Source organism: Rhineura floridana, chromosome 1 (genome assembly GCF_030035675.1).
Source record: "Rhineura floridana isolate rRhiFlo1 chromosome 1, rRhiFlo1.hap2, whole genome shotgun sequence".
NCBI classification, from domain to species: Eukaryota; Metazoa; Chordata; class Lepidosauria; order Squamata; family Rhineuridae; genus Rhineura; species Rhineura floridana.
Window position 1 is genome coordinate 311,344,455 of NC_084480.1, and position 10,743 is coordinate 311,355,197.

A 10,743-nucleotide genomic window follows, 5' to 3' on the forward strand; every position below is an offset into this window, starting at 1 on the left:
TGTGCAACAGCGCATAAGAGTAAGTCTCTCTTTGGTTTGAGAAAGCCAAGCTCCGGGTTCATGGAGCAGTGTCCTATTTGCCCTAGTGGACCAGTCTCCACCCCATTTTTGCCATCCCAGTCATTCCTAGGGATTTCCCCACCACCACTAGGGAAGTTGATAGAGACAATAAAATATTAAAAATGAATCCCCTGGATGTATCTGTGTACTATTTGACACATTTAGCATTCTCTGGAGGGCTTCTGTGCCTCAAACTTTCATCCACTTTGGCCATATGTTGTAGCCATTTTTATATTTCCCATTCCATTTTATACACAGTGGCCCAGAATCGAAATCCCAGATCGAAATAGAGAGAGAACACTGAGCAGCCCTTCCACAAACACACACCCAATACACTGCAGTGTGCTTTATGTGGGGCTGCCTTTGAAAACAGTTTGGAAGATTCAATTAGTAAAGAATGCAGCTGCCCAATTGTTGATGGGTTCAAACTGATCATATAACACCAATTCTTTTCCAATTACACTGGCTGGCTGCATGCTTCTGAGCCCAATTCACAGTGCTGAGTTTGACCTATAATGTTCTTTACGGCTCAGGACCCCAGTATCTTCTAGAACATCTCTCTCAATATGAACCTACCTGGACCCTTAGATCTTCTGAGGCCCTCCCCTACTAAGAGACGCTTGGAGGGTGGTGACAAGGGAGAGTGCCTTTTCAGTTGTGGCTCCCCATCAGTGGAATACACTCCCCAGTGGGGTCCACCTGGTGCCTCTACTGACATCTTGTTGGCACGGGTAAATAACTTACATTTCCCCCCAGGCATTTGATAGCTTCAGATGATGGTGACTGCATTAGTGAGCTGCCAAAACTTTCTGTGGCTGTATGGGGGTGGTGGTTGCTTTATTATTTTGTTTTCATGGTATGGTATATTTACTTTTGTTTTTAACAATGGTATAAGTTGTTTTGGAGACTAGTAAACCTAAACAACAACAACAACAGCAACAATACATAGCAAATATGCTATTTTCATTTTTCATGGGTTCCTGCAGCTTCCCTGTGTTCAGTGAACGTATTGGCACTGGGTGAATTCCTCTATTTACAGACCATGCTACTTTCATAGATTTTTGTCCATAGTCCAATTCCTTTTCTACATTCATCTGTGACTAAAACAAAACAAAACATTCAAGCATTTTTGTTTGGAAAACAAAACATTTTTATGTGGACAAACCTAGCCAGACATGTAGATGTTGATGTATTTTACTCTCTTTTTAGTTTACTGTTATTGTAATTATCATTTAAGTGCTTTTAATTACTGGTTTTCAACTCATTTATTGATAATTTTAATGCTTCTTGTAAACAGCTTAAATATTTTTTTTAAAAAAGCAATCAAGTGGCATATACATTTTGTTAAATAAAATAAAGTAAAAATAAACACTGTTTAATCTGTATTTAAATATACATCTCTCAAAATACATATTTGAATGTGTATTTTTCACTCAGAATACAAATGGCGATGCATATTTTGATATGATTAAACTGCTGAAAATGGTGTCATAACATATGGAAATGTGTGAAATCCAGTGGATAGATCAGGTCTGATCTGCATTTTAGTCTGCGAGGTGCAGATCACACCATTTTCACATAATGTTCAGTTGAACTAGTAAAGTTTGTAAGAATGGGGAATTCCTTTCAGCCTTTATTTTAAAGTGAAGTGATCTAAAATGGGGAAGGGCGATAGATCAGTGGTACAGCAACTACCTTGCATGCAGAAGGCCCTGGGTTCAATTCCCAGCATCTCCAGGTAAGGCTGGGAGAGAGAGAGAGAGAGAGAGACTCCCTGCCCCAAACCCTGGAGAGCCACTGTCAGTCCGTGTGGGCAATACTGAACGAGATGGACCCTGGTCTGACTCAGTATAAGGCAGCGTTCTAGGTTCCTAATACATAGTTCCTGGACATATGGAACAAAATATAGTTAACAATCAGATGTCACTGACTATTGGGCACTTCTTCACACTTTGTGATGTAGTTCTGGTTCAAAATGGGTAGAAAAAGGTGGATTTTATTAGAAAAAGCGCAGATAAAATGCCTACTTTGGGAGGAGCAATGCATGCAAAATGTATATTTTCAGAGAAATGTGTATACAAAAATGCATACAATTTAAGTGCATTTTGTTCCTTTTTTAAAAAGCACATACAAAGGCATTTAAACGATATGAATCTCTGTACACACTTTCCTCTAAAATACACATTAAAATGTTCATGACTGAAACATGCAAAACTGATATAGAACAGGAGGAGGCTGATCCATCCATCTTGAAAAGGTCGTTGTTTTAGCAAGCATTTAAAGACACTATGCTAGAATTTCAATCCCAGAACAGCATGGTTATGAGAGGGTGTCTTTCTCTCATTCCATCACAGACTCCGTCCTCAACAGGTAGTTTTATTGATGTTCCTGTTTTCAAAGGGAGAAGGCAACATTTCCCTTACAGGCCTGGAAAATCAAGCACTTTTTGAAAGCTACCTCTTATTTTGCTTCCAAGCGATGCTGCATAAATTATTTCAACGCTTAAACTCAAAGGGTATTAAACTACCACTAACCCTAGACTGCCCCATATTGATATGAGAAGCTTTTTTTTTCTTAAGTGCCACTAAATCAATGGTGTTTTTTCTTAAGATCTTTTAGAAGTTAGTTGTCATTCTGGTGCAAATGTTACAGAAATGAATTGTTCTAAAGTGCCACAAAAATGACAGTTCTTCAGAGATTTGTCCTTGCACGTGATATTATTTCTGTGGGAGAAGAAGATACTTGCAGTTTCATTTTGTTATTTGATCTTGTGGCTGAACAAAGCTCACAACATGGCTAATAGGTTCATGCAAGGAAATGGCATTTTGGGCTCAAGTTGCCCTATTTATTTATTACATTTATACCCTACCTTTCTTTCCATGATAGAAAGCCAAGGTGGCTTACATATGGTTCCCAGGCGGTCTCCCATCCAGGCACTGACCAGACCCTGCTTAGCTTCAGCAGGGTGCTGGCCTCATGTGCCTTCAGACCATAGCCTGGGACCACTATCAGGACCAGTTCAGAGCCTGCAAGAGAAACAAAGGCATTTCCCCCTTGTTGTACAAGAGGGGATTGTTTGCATCCCCGATCCTTTATTTGGAAGGTGACACCCTCCATGAGCCAAAAAACACAGATCTCTTCATAGCATTGAACAGGACCTGTCACACAGTTGCAGTACACCTGCTTTGCATTCAGAAGCTCTCAGGTTCGAAACATTTCATGGATCTCAGGCACAAAGGCTGGGAAAAGCCACTGGGACGTGTGACACCTGGGAAGAACAAAGCAAATTAGGATAGGTCGTAGAATCGTAGAATTGGAAGGGGCCTATAAAGCCATTGAGTCCAACCCTCTGCTCAATGCAGGAACCTAAATTAAAACACACCCGACAGGTAGCTGTCCAGCTACCTCCTGGATGCCTCCAGCGTTGGAGAGGCCACTGCCTCCCTAGGGCGTTGGTTCCATTGCTGTACTGCTCTAACAGTTAGGAAGTTTTTCTGATGTTCAGCAGAAATCTGGCTTCCTGTATCTCGCTATTTATTATTTATTTATTCAATTTATTTATATACCACATCTTCCACAAATACATATGCCCTCAAAGCAGTTCACACAAACGACAAACAGTCCAAATACTGTAGCACAGTGATACATAACAACAAGTATAAACACTACAAACACTTTAAAAAAGTGAATATACATCAAAGTGGAAATGAGCATAAAGCTCAACAATGAAGCTAAAGCAAAAATATTGAAAAGTAACCCCCAAGCTGATATATAGAAATCTCTTCTAGCTCCCCGGGCTGGAGGACAGGGCAAGAAAGGCAGAAACGGCCATCCCCTGATGACAAACGGTGTCTGTTTCTTCACTTGAGCCCATTATTCTGTGTCCTGCACTTTGGGACGATCGAGAAGAAATCCTGGCTCTCCTCTGTGTGGCAACTTTTCAAGTACTTGACGAGTGCTATCATATCTCCCCTCAGTCTTCTTTTCTCAAGGTAAACATGCCCAGCTCTTTCAGTCTCTCCTCATAGGGCTTTGCTTCCAGGCCCCAGAGCATCCTTGTTGCCCTCCTCTGAACTAGATGTAATAAATAAATAAATAAAATATAAAATATGTAAATGGGGAGGTTTCCCACCATCACACAGAAACACCCCTATGTAGGTGCCCTGAAGATCCAGTCTTTGCAAATTCTAGCAAGAAATTACCTGGTCCATACCTCTAGCATGAATGAGAGGGTCAGAACATTTCTGTTCAGTGGAATTCATAATTCTCTCAATGTTGGGATACAGAGTTGGACTAGGACGAAATCTCCACTCAACCACTGGGTAACCTTGGGCCATTCACTATCTCTCAGTCTAAGCTACCTCACAGGGCTGTTGTGAGGAGAAGATGCAAAGGGGTAAGAGCCACATATGTCACCATGAGCTTCTTGGTGGGATCTAAATGTTGTAAATACACATTTGGGTAGAAAACACATATTTAAATACATGTGGGGAATTGGTTGGCACCAGTTTCTATGCTGTGTCACAGCTGAGCCAGCAGTGACGTGACACAGTGGCGGATGGTCATTTAACACCCTCCCCACGCTGGCAGGGGAGAGGGCAACAGCAATGTCATGCCTCTTCCCCACAAAGACACAGATTGGGATGGGGGCATGAGATAGGATTGTTCACACTTTCCATTGAATACAGGTACAATCTGTCTCTACCCATGCAGAAGCGTTTGTGTGAAAGAGTGTACACTTGTTGATCGGTACAGCTCAACGACTGTGTACATGGATGGTGCCCAGACTCTACACGTTACATGTGAAAAACCACATGAGCATATAGGTCCCCTAGGAACAGATATGCATGTGCACAGACTCCTTGTACATGCATACAGCAGAATGTGTGCACTGTCCTGTTCTGTACACAGGTCCATAGACTGCACACACATTGAATATAATTTGTGCACATTCCTAAGGAGAAGCAGGAGTGAGGGGAAACTGGGTGCTCCCATCCATTGGCAAGCTGGGGCTCCGAGGACAATGAGGGAAGTCTATGATGTATCCTGAAAGGGGATAATGCATTTGTGGGCTCGCCATTGCTCTGAATGTCCCTATGGTTGTCTGAGTATCTAAAGTCTGATGAAAAGAGGAAAGGACTTACCACACCTTCTCTGAAGCAAGAGGAAGCCTGGGGATTCAGAGGGCTTTCCACATTCACTTAATCTCTCTCTCCCCGCCGCCACAAGTCTTAGCACATTGTGTGTGTGTGCGTGCGTGTGTTTAAGGGGCTGCCACCTCTGCTTACTTTGCTTTGCTCACTCACCCACCTGGCCACCTAACCCCTTCACCCAGACTACCACCCCGCCTCTTAGAGCTTGCCAAAAGTCCTTTACCATCCTCCCCCTGCTTCTTCCTCTTTTCCCCCCAATGCCAGAGGTGCAAAGGAATGCCAACCTCACCTACCCCCCTGCCAAATCTCCACTGCCCCCAGGCCGTGCAAAGTTCCCCCTCTCTACAGCCTCCTTTCCCGCTCCCTTTACAGGTCACAGAGGAGGGAGGCTGCTGGCCAAGGCAAGCTGCCCAGGAATACTTATGACAGGCCAGGTCAGCTCCTCAACAGCCGTCCTGTTCTCCGACTGCCCACTGCTTCCCTTCTCCTTGCCCTCCAGCACTCAGGCTGAAACAGCGTTATCAATGAGGCGGGTGGCAGTGGCGGCAGAGCAGGATGGGTGCTGAGGAGCTGCCCCAGCCTGTTGTGACTGTTCCTCTGAGGCTCGTCTGGGCCAGCTACCCACTGTCACTGCCTCTGCCGCCCTTTGATATTGCTGTGATGGCCTGCCAGCATTTCAAAGGCTCTCTTCACACTGTAGTTCACTGAGGTTCCCTGGCTGGGAGTCCAGAGTCTGTGAGTTCAAATCCCCACTCGTGTCTCCTGGGTGTCAAGCGCCAGCTAAAAATCACCCCCACAGTGAGTGGCTCAGGGCTTACGTGCCCTGCCACCTGTGCAGCCGTGGGCAAGCCCCAGGGAGCCCAGTTGCCCCCAAGCTGGCAGTTGCATCTGTGGCAAAGCTGAGCAGGCCCTAGTCAGCTGGGGAGGACTAGCCTCAGAGGGAGGCAATGGTAAACCCCCTCTGAATACCACTTACCATGAAAACCCTAGCATCGCTATAGTGTCATAGGGTCGCCATTTTGAGTTGTTTAAAAAATTTTATTCTTGCGGTCAGAGACCAGTAGAAAACATCAAAGATCATATAAAACTAATTAAAAGATCATACATTTGCTAACTAGGATCAAGACTGTGTAGGCGGTTGAGCTAACAATGTTCTACGGAGGGTAATTGCCATGGCACAGAATCTTGCAATGCTGTATATAGTTTGAGGATGCTGCTCCAATAAAAGATAGCTGGTATAAAATGAAGAGTCCCGGCCCAGAATCAATTGGATAATTGGAGTTATGTTAGAAAGACGAAGATTGTGATAAAAAGGACAGGTTAAAAGTAGATGGGTTACTGTTTCAACTTTTCCCATCCCACAAGGGCATAGTCTCTCCACACAAGGAATTCCACGATATCTGCCCTTGAGGAGAGCAGACGGAAGCACATCAAGCTTCGCCAGTGTAAATGCTTTTCTGAATCTGGCATTGGAGAGAGAGCTGAAGTAGTGCGCAGGAACAAAACCCCAGAGCTTGGAAAAGTTACTTTTTAAAACTACAACTCCCATCAGCCCCAGCCACCATGGCCACTGGATTGGGCTGATGGGAATTGTAGTTCAAAAAAGTAACTTTTCCAAACTCTGCAAAACCCCTAGTAAGGGAGGTAGAATCAGACTTGAATGTTGCCAAAGATAGATGGTTTTGGAGTTCTACATCCAAGATTTGTTGTGAAATAGCCAGCCACACTTTAGAGAAGCCCAGCATAGAGATAGCAGGGAGAGAAAAGCCGAGGTTTGCAAATTTCCTGATCAGAGAGTTATGCCAGTTGGATTGATATGAATCAGAAAGTACTAGGGGGGCCAGAGTCCAGACCCACGGGGAAGAACCACAATTTTAACCAAAACCTCGCTTTAAGTTTCCAAATGCGAGCCTCGATTGTGGGAAGACCTGCTTCCAGTCTTAAGGTGTTATTGGAGACACATGTCGGTGTCCCGAAAATAGACCTCAAAAATTTGGTTTGGACAGGTTCAAAATAAAAGGATTTGGAATAGACCAGTGCCTGAGAGCCATAAAGCATTTGAGAGATGACTTTCGCCACGAAGACTTGTATGGCGGAGGGGATACGTTGCCCTCCCTTGGTGTAGAAGAATGACAGAAGAGCCTTCGAGTTCCTCCGGGCGTTAGTGATGGCGTTCTTTGCATGGAGATGCCATGCTCCAGAGGAGTATGAGGAAACCTGTTCAATTGGGAGACCATTAAGTTGCCAGCTGTGCCCCACCTTTTTCCTGGCCAACACTAGTACTTTCGTCTTTCCGTGGTTAATAACTAGCCATTCCTTGGAGCAGTAGTCTGCCAGTGCCCGGAGTAGTCGACGCAGGGCAATGCTTGTCAACGACAGCAACACTGCATCATCGGCATAGAGTAATATAGATAAGGGTTTGTTGGCAAGAGTAGGAGGATGTGATGAAATCTGCGCCAAAGAACTAACCAAGGAATTTACGTAGAAATTGAATAGAGTTGGAGCTAGGATGCAGCCCTGCTTGACGCCCTCATAGGTGGGGATTGGCTTAGTCAGATGGCCCACGTTGTTACACCTAATCCAAAGTTTAGTGTTCTCATAGAGACATCGTATGAGAACTAGAAGGCGTCCGTCGATGTTAGTTGACTCAAATTTTCCCCAGAGCTTAACTCTGGGTATTGTCAGCTCTACACTGCATCAGCAGTGTCAGGGGGGACCTGGAAATTCCTGGGTCTTTGGCAGGGAAGGAAAGTCCTTAGCCAGCAGTCGGGTTGTAAATCTGCCAGGCCTATCCGAAGCGTACTTGCCGAGTCAGAAGTCCAGAAGCGAGGTCAGTGGAGGTCTGGGATCAATTGCCAAGGAGGTCAGTCAAAGAGATGCTGCAGGGAAACTAGGTCTACACAAGCCACGCCTGACGTTGCAGTCAGCAACAAGCTGCAGCCAAGGTGTGCCTTATAAAGAGCAGGATGGACAGCAGGTGTGAGCCCTCAGCGTTTGGGCCTTAAGGAGACAGGCCTGCCTCTCTTCTGCCTGACCTTCTGCTGTCTACATTCTGCAGGTGAGGGGGGAGTATCCTGTTCACTGTCTGTGTCTGGCTGCAGGGGCTCTGCTGTCCCTGGGGTGCTCTGCAGCTGAGGGGCAGAAGGAGCTGGATTCTCAGGAGGCTCCTCCGTGTCTCCTGCTGCTCCTGGGTCTGCTGCTGTTACTCCCGAGTTGTCCTCATCTGAGGAGTCCTCTGACGGGGCCATGACAGGTATAAGATCAAAGGCAGTTTTAAAATCTATAAAAACCGTATAAAGAGACCCCCCCTTTTCGGATGAATATTTCTCTACTAGATGATGAAGGACTAATATATGGTCCATGGTAGAACATTCCACTCTAAACCCTGCTTGTTCCTCGGCCAAAATATTCTCCTGAACCAGCCAGGTTTGTAATTTATCAAGCAAATGAGAGGCATATAACTTGCTAACTATATTGAGTAAGCTAATTGGCCTGTAGTTGGCTGGATCAGAATGAGGGCCTCTTTTGTAGATTGGAATGATAGTGGCTAGACCCCAGTCTTCAGGAATACGAACCGTACGGTCAGTGGTCATAAAGAGTGCTGCTAAAACTGAAGCCCACCACTCAATGTTATGCTTGAATATTTCAGGAGGGATATTATCGGGTCCAGGTGCCTTGCCCTCTTTCAGCCTTGCAATAAGAGAAGAGATTTCCTTGGGAGATACCGAAGGCCAGACAGGAAGATCTTCTGGGATGCTCATAGTATGTTAGAATCGCTCCTGCCCCCTTGAGCGGATGTTGTAAAAATATAATTCCCATGTTTGCATGGAAATATGATATTCAGGACTAGGGGGTGGTTTGGGCCAACCCCTGGCTACAAGTTGCCAAAGGTGGCCGCATCTTTGGCCTTTGAGGCCTGAATTAGAGATTTCCATTGCTGTATCTGTGCCAACTTTTTTTTTCTTAATCAGTAGTTTATAATTCTTCTTCAGCACTAGATATTCTGTAGGCAGTGCTGAAAGGTCAAGGGCTCTGTATATTCTGTACTTAGCAGCTAAACGTTTTTTCATGGCTAAACACTCTTGGTCAAACCAAGGTTTGGAGTTGAACAAAGAGGCACGAGGCCTTACTGCATGGTTTAAGGTTAAACATTTTTGGAGTTCCGTAGATATTTTTTGATACAACGTTAGTATATTTACCCCAGGAGTCGCTGCCATAATATTCTTGCTTATGCTAATATTTCTGTCTGAGTATAGTATTCCCTTTATTTCTAGCTCTATTTTGGGCAACCATTTGGTGTGGGCAATTTCCGTTGGTAAATCTATGCCCACAACTGGAGACCAGTCAGCCTGGGGGTGCATATTGTCACAGTAAAATGTTACAACTAATGGGAGATGGTCGCTCTCCATGCGATTCCCAACCATGCATCTGGGAACTGATCTTAAAAAATCAGATGATACTATAAAAAAGTCAATTACAGAGGCACCGGATCCAGAAAAAAAGGTGTACTCACCGCTCTTACCACCGTCCACAGAGCCGTTCAACGTGGTCAGTTCAGGTTGTGGAGCATTTGAAGGAGACAATTGTAGTGAAAGCGGGGAGCCTTCCCCTTCTGCTCTCACTGTCCCAGGAGTCAATCCCCAGCCTTGGGCAATTGATCCCAGCAAATCCTGCTTTGCTAAGGTTGTGCGTGCTCACACCAACCCTGCAAGGTAGTAACTGCCACCACCCTTCTGACTGGTTAGCTACGCTGGGGCGAAGGGAACCTCAGAGCCCAGTTAAACACCAGAGCTTCTCAGGACAAGAGTATCAATACACTCCTTGCCCTTTCCAAAGCCTCAGGCAAAAAGTTCCTTTTGTTACGTGGTAGTTGTAGTCGAATGGCAAGGACTGAATTTAGGAACTGACCCCCTCTCTCTGGAATGAACGCACGTTGGTTAAAATAATTAAAGTTTATTAAAAAGAAAAATAAGAAAAGCATAAAAATGTTACAAATAACAAAGAGGTGCACTAAGTAAGGTTTAGCAGCAAATTGAATCCTGTTACCATACACCCAAACAGGGCAAGATTTGGTAAGAAATACAAGTAAGATAGTTTTTGGCACAAATCAAAATAACAAAGCTTTCTTGCCTAAGCTATACTTACAGACCATAGGATCTATAGATGGATAGCCTTCTCCCCTCCGGGATTTGCGAGTCAGGATGGAAATGGAGCCACAACAGAACATCACCTAAGAGACAAGGTGGTGCTCCGAAGTGCGACACAAAACCCCAAAGTTCTGAGCTCCTTCTTATGGAAGAAATCTTCCACCCAGCCGGAAACAATTAACCAATTAGGATTTTATCAAAAGGATGAAAAACTATGTTCCCACAACACCAGGCGCCTCCTCTTGGTTTCCCAAGGCAGTTCCTTGAATTTTATGGCCTTGACGGAACCAGGCCCCTTCTACTGATAACAAGGTGTGAAGCTAGCTTGTAATCTCATACAGCTGGGGTTGTAAATTGCCAAGTCACAGCGATGAGGCAAAACA